Genomic DNA, 13,002 nt, shown 5'->3' on the forward strand with positions numbered 1-13,002 from the left:
TTATCTGAGATGTTATATATTCTCGTCTGAGAGAGAAGGCAAAGGATTGGAAGGGAAGGTGACAATAAATGTCACCCTATTTCATGGAAGTTGAAGCCTTATGTCATTTGGTAATGCTGTATGCCATCAGGTATTTTAACATTATATTCTTTATTATGTTTTAAACCATGCCATATTGCTTCTAATGCACTCAGCAAGCTTGCTACATAATGGTACTAAAAGTCAAAGTGAACTCTGAGAAGTATGGAATTATGAATGATTGGAGTGAGTAATGAGGCTATAATTTAATAGTTCATATAATGTGATGAGAGTGAAGTGACTTTGCCGATGTCATAAGAGCTGCTCAATTGAACTGTTGCTTGGCAACTTGCTGTGACCACTTATTATGATTATCAATCTACATTGTATTTTATGATGTCATCAATGCAACAGATGAAATAAATTCAAAGATAAACTGGCATGAAATTACTTTGCTGTAATGCTAATCACATTGCAGTTGAGGGCTCTGTATCAAAGGAGATTGGCTGTTATGCACATTATGGTCATAGAAAATAATGGCTACGGTTTTCTTGCTATTACAAGCAAACTAAATGAAGAAGTAAACTTGCACACAAAAGGTAAACCAGAAGCATGTTGGAAAAGCTGTGAAATCTTTGTTTATGAATTACATGATGAACACTTTTGTTGGCTTCGTTTCAAAAGATGACTGTTGGTCATCTGATTTCGATAACTAGAAGTGCTATACCGGTTATGTTTCAGCATATACATATTTTTCAAGTTTACAAAGTTGTGCATTTGTATTTTTCAATTTTCTGCAGAAATGCAGCTCCAGTCTTCAAGTAATAAAAAATTGACCATAATGGAACTTTCTTAGTTATAGGTTATATGTAAACTGGGCTACACATAGCAGAGCATTGCATCACACTATTATGAGTGACTGAAATTAACTCGTATTAAGTAAAAACTTCTGCATCCTATTTGCCTCGGAAAATCTTCAAGACCAACCACTTCAACAGAATGCCGGATGGGTAATAACCTCAATGGGTAAAGTCCAGCATGTAGCTTTCGTTTTAACACTCTCTTTCGGTCACTTTTTGATTTCTAGCCCTGCAATAAATTCTGGCTGATTGAGAAGTATTGGTCTTAAATGTAATTTCATGGATATCAATTCCAAAGGGAACCATCAGTTATTCAGACTTGCAGAGACTGGGATTTACTGTGTGACAGATGTCTGCAATCTGTCTCTTTGTTCTGCTGTTGGCCTCCACATAGAGCCCAATGACAGAACCCTTTCTTGCTGGGATCTCTCAGCTTTACGTGGAAAATACACTTCTAAATCATATTGAGGCAGATCTGGCATGGGTTCAAATTCATTTTTCATTAGACAGGGGATATCAGACCTAACATTGAGAGGGAAAAGTAAGTTATTTATTTTTGACCATGTTCCATTTTAATATTAGTGTTTTAATGTGTTCCAAATCATTTTGTTATTAAATGTTTCTAAAATAATGTGAACAATTTTTAAAAACTCAGAAAATTATATATTTAAAATTACAAAAATAAGCTGTCAGGTCATTGCAGGAAAGGACTTTGGTGTTAGTTGCTTGCTGTTAACTCCTCACTCCATTTCTGCAGAACATCCTAACTAAAAGGGATTGGATGGATTAGCCAGGAAAATGCATATGGGGACCAAGGCAGTGAATCTAGGTGGTTGGGTGAATCCAGTACAGTCAAAATTCTCACAATCCCCATAATGAGGTTCAAGATGGGCAATATATTCTCCAATGATTATCTCCTGATTCCCTCATTATATTGGATGTAGCTTTTGATTTTGTGACAACATTATGTTATGAATCTACCTGATCAGGCACGTTCAGTTAATTTAATTGTTCCCCTAACCATTTGAAAATTTTTCATAATGTCTTCCATATTATGAACTAAATTGTTAGCAAGATAGTTCAGCCTTGTCAGAAAGCTCATGTCATAATATAAATATACCAGTGACTACTTGCAGCACCACCAAGGGCAATATGGTGCATTTCTGGACTTCCTGACCCTTCAGGAATCTGGTTTCATTCCATTGACAGTTCATATGTCGCTGCCCCTGTTGTACAGTTCCTGAAGTGACTGGCTAAGATGCGTGTTGCTTGCTCTTTAAACTTGATCTCCATCAACGATAATTTTTTTTCGACATACAGTGCAGTAGCAAGCCTTTTCAGCCCTCGAGCCCATGCCGCACAATTACACGCAATTGACCTGCAACCCGCTATGTTTTGAAGGGTGGGAGGAAACACACGCATACACAGGGAAAATGTACAAATTCCTTATAAACAGTGCCGGATTAGAAACCCAGTTGCTGGCGCTATAACAGCATGGCATTAACCAGTGCGCTAACCATGATGCCCTTGTGTATTTATGTACAAGTGTATTCTGAGCAGCAGACACCATCCAATTTACATTAATAGTTGAGTTTTACAAAGCAATCCAATAGTGTGTTAATCACCACTTTTACTCACCTATTTAAGAATAGTTGAAATGTGCTGTATTTCGTTTCTGGAAGGGGGAGGTGCCTACTAAAAAACGCTAGAGGCTTCCATTTTCCATTGGTGTACTGTTCCAAGACCCCACCTATCACCCATCATGATGTCACTCAGAACCTCCCGAGCCAGTTTGATTAAGCCTCCGGGTGAGATGCTACAATGCTACGTATATCAACAATGCTATTAGGGAGAGATCTGCAGAATTATGACCCAGTGATGATGAAGGGTGGTGATATATTTCTAAGACAGGATGGTATGCTTCTTGCAAGGCAACTTCCAGGAGCTAGGGTTCCTTTGGTTTTGCAACCATGTCCTTTTAGCTGGTAGAGGTCATGGGTTTGGATGGTGCTGTCTAAGGTGTCTTGGGGAATAGATGTCATGCATTCTGTAGATTAGCTATTCTCAACAGGGACCATAATGCACCCCTGGGAGCCACACCACATTTAAGAGGGGGGAGGGGCATACATTGAAATCATAAAATATTTTTATGTTTTTAATGTTGTAGGTAGTAGAGAAATACGGAAGAAACTAATTAAACTTGACTGCTTCACCAGGAAGGGGTCCCATAAATTTTGAGCAAAGTCCTAAGGGAACCATAGCTAAAAAAAAATGGTTGAGAATGGCTGCTGTAGATTATACAAGCTGCTACTACTGTGTTTCAGTGAATGAAGTGAGTGAATGATTGTGGATATTGTGGCTACAAACTGGGCTGCTATGTCCTGTATAGCTGCACTCACCCAGGCAAACAGGGAGCATTCCATCACATACCTGACTTGAGCCTTCTCGACTGTGGACAAGCTGTGAGGAGTTAGGAGGATTCCTAGCCTCTGATATGCTCTTGTAGCCACATTGTGTATATAGTTACTTCTGTTTAGTTTCTGATCAATGATAACCTCCAGGATGTTGATTGTGGGGACTGAGTGATGATAATGCTATTGAATGTCAGCAGGTGAACACTGGATTTTTCTCTTGTTGGAAATCACTATTGGGCAGTTTTCATCTGCATACCTGTTCCTTCTTGCTGTAATTTCATAACATCACTGGCTCACCAGTCTTGTATTCTGTAGGTCTTATTTTGTCTTGTCAAAATGTAAAACTAAATTTTAGATTTCTTGAAAACTCCATTGTTCTCATTTATTTGCTCTACGCAGTTACTTTTTAAAAGTTTTCAATGTCTGAATCCCCTTTTCTATTTCATACAAGGAGAATGGATAATTTGAACAGGTCCTCAGATTCATATGCCAGTCAATCATGGAAAGGCAGCATGGAAACAAGTCATGGCCCATTGTGTGCAAGCCAACCTCCCAGTTTTATCCTAAATATTATCCTAACCCATTTTATTCTTCCAGATTCTACCACTTATTTACATATACAGCCTAGCAAATCATGCATTTTAGGATGTGGGAGGAAACTGGATCACATGGAGAAAATCCGCCTAGTCACTGGGAGGACATGCAAAAATCCCCCTTCAGCTCCCAGGTCCCTGTAGCTGTGAGACGCCGCTCTCTTACCTATACGACCTGTGTTTTGGATTTCAGTGAAAATGCTTACCACAAGTGTTATTCATGATTTTTGATCATTGTCTATTGGGTAAATACTTCTTTCTGAAGATCAATTAATTAAACAACCAAGGATTTTCAATGTTCTGTATTAATTGTTCTGATAGAAGCAGCAATCTGAATTGGTGCTCACGTTGTGTAACTTGAACTACTGCAAACCCTGCAAATGATTTTCATTCATAATCCATCTTCCTGGACATGTGAAATATGAGTCATGTCAGTATTCTGAATGGGTGGGGGGAGCTCTGAAATCAGAAGGAAGTGTCCAGCGCCCCAGGCACTGAGAATGCATTTGGGTCTTTGGAGTAATTTCAATAGTGGAATAGGTGTCTGCTCTCGAAATTTTTGACTGTTCAGTCAGGGTGGCACAGCAAGTAAAACCAATTCCTCACAGTGCGAGGGATCCAGGTTCAATCCTGACTTTGGGTCCTGATTATGTGGAGCTTCCTTTGACAGTATGAGGCCTCCTCTGGGGGCTCCAGCATTATCTGACATCCCAAAAGTGGGCACATTGATAAGTTAATTAGTTACTGTAAACTGTAGGTGAGTGGTAGAATCTAGGGGAAGTTGAGAAGAACATGGTGAGATTCATTTTGACCTTAATATGTAAACCAAAGTTGACACACCAGATTGCAGCTGCATTCTGGTGCCATGAAGAAAATCAGTTGCATCTTGCCATCTCTTGAGTTTGTAATAATAAATAGGATCTTTGTCCATCAAATAATGCAAGCTCATCTCGCCTCTCATCTCTATACCTAGTGGAACTACATCTGAAATTGGAAATAGAGTTCTCTATTTCATTATTGAAGTCAAGTAGCTAGTGAAACCAAAGAATGATGTAAAATCAGTATCAGTTCAACTTTAAAAAAAAATCTTCAGTCTTAGGTTATAATCAAAAACATTGAAATAATTTTTAAAAGCATTAAAATAATTCTAAAAAGTAAAAAATAAATGGTGCCTCATTTATTAGAAATTACAGGTTCAAGTTGTTCTATATTCCTCCCACTATAGAAAACACTCACACAAGACGTGGTTAATCCTTTGTGCTCTTTATTTAATCTAAATTGGTTCGACTGTAACCCACCATACATAGCCGTTATCTAACGTCACACACGTGTGTGTTTCCATATCACTCTTTCCCCCCCAAAAAAAACAAACAAAAAAACTAAAACTAAACTAAGAATACCAGCAATATAAGTCAGTGACAATAAGTAAATTACTAAGCACAGTACTTCTCAATCAATTATGGAACATAGTCCTTCAAATGTAACTCTTGCGTTTCGATCTCCTTGGCGATAGAAGACTTGGGAGGAATTTTTGATTTCTCAGGAGAACCCTTTGGTCTTTCTGGGGGGAAACTTTTGGTCTTGCAGGAGAAAGCTAAAGGTTGGATAGTTGCTGTTGGGACAGTGGCAACTCATCACTCTCCCATGTACCCAATGGATCTCTGGAACTGGTTATGGGGTCGGATCCAACGTGTCCTCATTGGCATAAACGCACTCTGGATCTCACGTGTCAAAGAGATCGTGCACCGCGGAAACAGACCCTGAGTATCTATTGCTCTCAATTTGGTCACTGTGTCATTTCCATATAATTTCTCCCACCAGTACAGAATATGAACATGGGCTCAATTTTTTCAGAAGCACTCATCTTATCCATGTTTCGTTATTCTTTCGGTAATCTCTCACCAATACTTGTTGTCCAACTTCTAGAGTTCCGGTTGGTTTGCCAAGAGTTGCTGATTGCTGGATACAAAGTCCCATGTTTGGGTGTACCGCGGAGAATATGATTTTCAAGTTGTGTCCAAATATCAGTTCTGCTGATGTGCGCCTGTATGAAAACAGAAAATTTGTGATCCTGTGATGGCATGTTATGTTCAATGACTTCTTGGCCTTCATGGCTTTTTGAAAAGTCCATTGTTACTCTAATAATAGGGCGCCAATATGATTGCAGGAATTGGTTGAAAGCATCAGTTACAAATTGTGGTTCATTGCCAGAGACCAGTCCTATTAGCAAACTGTATGTATGAAAATACTCCTTAGTCTTTCAATTGATTTTTTTCTGCTATTGTTGTCCACATTTGGGACACCATAGGTCATTTGGAGTGTGCATCCACCATAATCAAAGTGTTTGCCCATAAATAGACCAGCAAAATCAATGTGAATTTGGTGCCAGGGATGTGAAGGCCATTTTCAAGGGTTAGCTTCAGCTTGTGGTGCTTTAGGTTGCATTTTTTGGCAAATGTGACAACTGTTCACAGTCTGTTCAATGTCCATGTCCATTGAGGGTCTCCAGACATGCATGCATGCTAAGGACTTCATTCGGACCATCCTGGATGATTGTTGAGGAGTTCAACTAACATGGTTGCTTGCCATTTCTTCGGAATGATTGTTCTTGTTCCCCACAACAAACAATCCTCTTCAATTGATATCTCATTGCATTGTGTATAATAAGGTTTCAATTTGGGCCTAATCATCTTGGCTTTGGGCCATCCATTTAATGTAAAGTATAGGATCTTTGATAGGGTCACCTCAGTTCATACCACTTTACTGATAGATTTGGCTGTAATATGGCAAATGTCAAAGTTGCTCTTGATTAATGGGTGTGGCCTCTGCAGTCCAATTGATCAATCCTTCTATTTGTTCTGTCTCTGGTAGAGGTAGACATGACAAAGCATCCGCATAGCAGTTTTCCTTCCTTGGACTATGTTTTAAATCGTAATCATATACTATGAGCTGCATTGACCCTCTTTGAATTCTTATGGCCACTAGCCTTTTTTTAGGCCCAAGATTAAACTCAGCAGCTTGTTGTCTGTTGCTAAGGTGAACTTTCTACCATAACACCAAAAATTATGGCCAGTCCTTCCTTTTCCAGTTGTGTATAATTCCGTTCACAGGCTGTTAAAGAGTAAGAAGTGTAAGCTACAGGTTGTTCTCCTTTCTCTGTGACCTGTGACAATACTGCTCCAAAACCCACTGGTGATGCATTGACTGTCAGGGTCGCTTCTTTGTAGTGAATGAGAACATTATCTTTCGAGGTCAGTATTTTCTTCAACTGCTTGAAAGTTTTCTCTCTTTCTGTAGTCCAACACCAATGTTAATCCTTCTTTAGTAGTTGGTTAAGTGGGTTGCACAATGTGGACATATTGGCGATGCGTTTTCGATAATGGTTCACCAAACCAAAGAATGACTGTAATTCTGCTCAGTTTGTGGGGAAAGGTGCCCTGTGGACAGCTTTGGTACCTGCTGTGTTCATCTGAACTCCTTCACTGTCAATTGTAAACCCCAAATATGTTACTGGAGTCTGACCTTGGCTTCCTTCAGTCAGGTTAGTATTTTTTCCAGGTTTGCCAAGTGCTCCACATCGTCGCGACCCAGTAACGATAATGTCTTCTAGGTAACATCCCACATTTATTCCATGCAATAACTTGTCCATTATCGATTGAAATAATGTGGGTGCTGCTGATATTCCATACGGCATTCTGGTATACATGAACAATCCTAAGTGAGTTTTGAGTGCTATGTATTTTCTTGACTCAAAATCCAATTCAACTTGCTGTTATGCTCGTGATAAATCCAATTTCATGGACTTCTTACAACCATTCAATGTTTGAAACAAGTCTTTTGTTCTGGGAATTGGATGTTGGGGTACTTGCAGAGCTTGATTAATGGTGATCTTATAGACAACACAAATTCGAATTTCACCATTGGATTTTCTAACAGGAACTTTCGGGGCTGCCCATTTGCTGTATTGCAGTTTCTCAATGATTCCTTAGTTTTCCAGTCTGTTGAGTTCAGCTTCTATTCCCTCTTCATCACAAAAGGAACTTGGTTTGAAGAATTTGGGGTTGGCCTCCAGATTCAAGGTCAGTCTGGCCTCGACTCCTTGGATTCTCCCCAGATCTTTACCAAATACTATCTGGTACTTTTGGAGCAATTGCTCCAGTTTTGATTTTTGTTCTTGCTCAGTCTCTACATTTTTTTATTGCCAGATATCCTTCCAATCCAATATGGATTTGTGACATTCAAACTCTACCAAACATAGCGGTCCCTCTGTGTCCACGATGTAAAGGGGTAATCTTTTAAATGTCCGTCCTTTATATTCAATATCTACCTAGCATTTTCCCAGTACTTTTATTTTCTCTCCAGTGACTGTTTTTAACACCATGTTGGATTGTCCCACCTTGAGAATGGGTAATACAAAGAGTTTTTAAACTCTTTGGCATTAAGGACACTGTGACCCCAGTGTTTAGTTCCTTCTGAACTGGTTCGTTGTTAATGTTAAGGAGAATCAAGTTTTCCAAATTGTGGCTTGTCACATTATTAACATACATTACTTCCATTATCTTGTCCTCTTCAGAGTCACTTGGGTCATTGATCGGACATCTGTCAGAACTTTCCTCTTCCTCCTTAAGGTTTTGTCATTTTGTGTGTTTTATTTCTTGACTTCTGACTTCCTTTCTTGTGGTGATCCTCTTTTGGCTTATTTTCCCTTTTCTTTGGGCATCTAGACTTAATATGGCCCTAACATTTAGCTTTTTCGAAGAAACAGTTATCCGCACTGTAATTACTTTTTCCACAGCTTTAACATTCTCAGCATTCCATTTCCATTTGTTTGATGTTCCAGCTGGTCTCCTTGAATAATCCCCTGGTTTCGGTTGGCCATTTCGAAACTCAGTGCTGTTTCATATGCAGCATCAATGTCTAATCGTCTTTTACTCAGTAATCATTGTTAGGCATTGCGGTCATCCAAACCAATGACCAGCATGTCCTTTAAGGCTTCATTTAAGAATATTCCAAACTCATTTTTTCAATAACCTATGCAATTCAGCCATATATTGATTCACAATTTCACCTGGTTTCTGCTTTCTAGTCCAAAACTGGTATATTTTTTGCCGTCACTATTGGTCTTAGGGAGAGATTTCCTCCCACTAAAGCACACAAAACGGTATATGACATAGAATCTGATCTTGTGAGTGCTGCTATGGATTTTATCAGGCTTTATGTCCTGCTTCCCACCCTGCTTAAAATGTTGCCTGTTTTCTTAATTTGCCCTCTGTATCTCTTATTCCCCGGGCGGTACAAAACAAATTGAATCTTTCAACATACTCATCCCAGTTTTCTGATTCCTTGTACTCTTCAAAACGTCCTTCTGCCAGTTTTGACTTCTCCTTTGTTTCACTGTGAATGAGCTTTGGCAGCTCAAGGTCGTTGTAGCTTCAGTTGAAAATATTATGTTTTTTCCCCTCCAACATTTGGAGTGTGGGATGACATTTATTTTGATCCTCGTTGCCAATTTGTTGTACATTCCTCCCACTGTAGAACACACTCAAACGAGATGTGGTTAATCCTTTGTGTTCTTTATTTAATCTAAAATGGTTCTACTGTGTCCCACAATACAAAGCTGTTATCTGATGTGTTCCAAAACACGAGTTAAAGGGAACTTGAATTGGTGCAAAACATACATTATATTATTTGCTGTGCTATCACATTCACAATATTTTACCTTGACAAGTTTTCTTCCTGTTGGACAAATCTGCTCTGTTCTGTCGTTGGATCAATTTATGAAATCTTGTTTAATAAAGCACAGTAACACAATTGAGAAATATATGCTGTTGCTGGCAGCAATTCACACTTACTTATTACAACACAGGGGTCCATTTAGCCTATAAATCCCATGCCAGTTCCCAGAACAGCAATTTCCCTAGTCTCATCCCTCCTCCCAATTCCCTGTATCCTTTTTGTTTTATTAGCTCTCTTAGACCAATCAATCTTAATTTTATTCTTTCACCACTTATCTAAAACTAAGAAATATTTTACAGTTAACAATTAACCTACCTGCATATCTATAGAAATACGTGGGAGAAAACTAGAACATCCAGAGGAAACTCATTAAAGAAAATAATCAAACGCCATATAGATAGTATCTGTCACGAGCTATATTTGGTTAAAAAGTACATGATGAGAGACACCAAGAGCAAACCACTAATAATACTGCTATGCATATGTGCCTAGCGTTGCTTCAGATTAATCCAACAGAATCTTGAAAACATAAAATATAAGGGCCAATATGCTGCAACAGAAAACCCAAACTGTCTCTCCAAAACTGAGGGGGGAAAATTGATTTTTTCCCGCAGAGGAAAATTATTCATTGGATGGATAGATTAAATAACTAGAAAGAAGATGAAATTTTAAAATTTAGGAACAATGTGCGGGGGGATCAAAGAGAAAAATAATGAAGGAAACATTTGAATTTAAACATTTTAATTGTCCCTATTTATCACTCAATATAATAGTGTGTCTACAGTCTGTATGTTGTATGTTATTTTTGCCCATTCTAATTTTAATGTTCTGCCTAAATTATTGTTCACATGCTGACTACATAGAAAAACCTGGCAGCTGAGTTTTCAGTTAGAGTTATCTAAAAGGTTAATGCTATTTCGGCAGTTGTTCAAGACACAATTTTGAAAATTCTGTGTTTTCATGAAGTAATTTTTATCCTATGGACAGTATAAATTTATCACAATAAAAAATTAGGTTGAAATTCAATTTGCACTGCAATTTTAACAATATTGAAGTTAAAGGGAATAATAATCCACATATCCTGCAATCATTTACTTCATTTACATAACCTCCAGATTTAGTTGCACTTGTGATATAAAAACAACTGCCCTAGATGTATTGATGCATCTTGTATTCCCTGGTTATTTCCACGACATACATTCTGGCAGTAGCTTTTATTTCAAACAGCTCCCCTGATCCTTCTGTCAGTTCTGAGAGTTGATTGGACAATATGCACCATAAGTTGGATCAATCTGTGGAAAATAATTTAGAAAGGATATTAGAATAAAATGGAAAGCAAGAAAACATGAAACTATAATAATTTAAAATGGATATACTTAATAGTTCCTTAAATGCTATCAACCCCCAAGGATCCTATCACTTAACTATTGTTAGGTCTGCTTTGTTCATGAATGAGTGAGACAAACACCAGACTGAGTCGAAATCAGGGTTCTTTGTTCTTTATTACCGGATTGTAACACTTGCGACTAACAATGTTAGTCGGAGAATGCATTCTGCCGTTATCAGCAAAATGGTGATTTTTTATACCCTTGGATACGTGCTTAGAACATCATCATATCATTACTTGTCCAATGACTAAAACTGTTGCTATCCTTTCCCTGCTAGCTTCCTGCCGCTCAATCCATCAATGTCTCTCTTATCTTGTAAGTACAAGGATGCATTCACATCTTGTTACAGCCCTGCCCAGGGTAACTCCTTACACATTCCCATCTCATGATGTTTTACCTTACACTATCCACAGGCTTGGCAGTGCAACAACTATGTTTGGAGACACTCCTTCCCTCTCTGCCTTCCGCAGACTCCCTCGTCCATTCATCCCTTCCTATTAATCAACCTTTTTGTATCTTCCACTGTGACTGCAGGAAGTGCCACACTTGAGCCCACACTTCCTGCCTCACCATCATTCAGGGTCCCAAACAGTCCTTCCAAGTGAACCAACGCTTCACTTTATATCCGCAGGAGTCATCTACTGCATTGGGCACTTCTGTTGTGGCCTGCTCTAAAAAAGACTGGACACCAACCAGGAGATCACTTCACTGAGCACCTTCACTCTATCTGCATCAGTTACAGGGATCTCCCAGTGGCCAACCATTTCAATTCTGTGCCCCACTCCCATGCTGACATGACTGTGCATGGCCTTTGTGTACTGTCAAACCAAGACTACCCGTACATTGCAGATCATATTAACATTGACTTCTCTGGTTCCCTTAGCCTACTCCCTGTTCTTCCTCTCTTTGTCTTTCCTCCAGCTCTCCACCCCTTTCCTTCTCCATTCAGAGCCATCGCCTCTCTCATGTATACTGGCGTGCACTCCCTCTCTTATCCACTTATTACCTCCTGCCTCTGGGACTGTGCACCTCACTCTTCCTCTCCCCCACCATCATTTTGTTTGGGCACCTTCCCACATTTTATTCATTCCTTAATGAAGGGTTCAAGCCTGAAAAAATTGGTTCTGTATCTTTTTTTTTGCTATACAAGGTACACTGTTTGACTTGCTGAGTTTCTTCAGCATTTTTAGAGAAAGAAGGTTTGAGAATGTCTACTTGTAGCACGTGAAATAAAAGTACAAAATGCTAGAAATGGAAACATGAAACCGACTGGGAAGTTCTGTCAAAAGGCACTGAATCGAATGAATCTAAAGAGATATAATATGGGTTTTATTGTGATAGAAAGGTGTCATTCTTGGAAAATAAGTGGAAAAGTTAAAGGTACAATATGAAAATATAGTGAAGACTGATTCAAAGCAAGCAATCACTTCAGCCACAAAGGTTCGATATTGTCCAGGACAACACCATTAAAAAATTTGCTATGATACCATAGTAGGGGGCTGTCTAAAAAGAGGTGATGAGTCTGCATACAGAGGGAAACATAAACTTGCCCGAATGGTGTACTAACAATTCAATGTCACCAAAACCAAGGAACTGATTGTGGACTTTAGGAAGGGAAAACCAGAGATGTACAATCCAATGATCACTGGGGTTTTAGAGATGGAGAGGGTGAGCAAATTTAATTTCCTGGGATTTGGGCTAGAGCTACCACTAGGCAAACTAGGCAGCCACCTGGTGTGCAGACCTCAGAGGGGCACAGTCAGAATGGCCAGACATCCTGTGTGTAGGGGAGAAATTTGAAAAGTTCCGCAGTCTGTTGGCTGGCTGGGTGCAGCCATCTTTATGCTTCTACACATGTGCGGTGGATTTGAGTACCAGGGCTGGCAGGTGCAAGCGCGGTGGGCCTGTAGACCTGGGGAGGAGGGTGGGGGAGAAAAGGGAAGATATTAGCACAGCTATGCACAGGTACGTAGTTCTGGTGCGAATGGAAGCG

General features: G+C 39.3%; 1 long non-coding RNA gene across 3 annotated transcripts in view; it reads right to left on the reverse strand.

Annotated features, from left to right (window-relative positions):
• Nucleotides 1-10,578: 10,578 nt before the first annotated feature.
• Nucleotides 10,579-13,002, reverse strand: part of LOC138753609 (uncharacterized) — a 118,514-nt gene continuing 116,090 nt past the window's right edge. For all 3 annotated transcript variants that reach the window (XR_011351290.1, XR_011351291.1, XR_011351293.1), the window contains one exon: nucleotides 10,579-10,913. This is a non-coding gene — a long non-coding RNA (uncharacterized lncRNA). The remainder of the gene's footprint in view (nucleotides 10,914-13,002) is intronic.

This window comes from Narcine bancroftii, chromosome 2 (assembly GCF_036971445.1).
Source record: "Narcine bancroftii isolate sNarBan1 chromosome 2, sNarBan1.hap1, whole genome shotgun sequence".
Lineage (NCBI taxonomy): Eukaryota > Metazoa > Chordata > Chondrichthyes > Torpediniformes > Narcinidae > Narcine > Narcine bancroftii.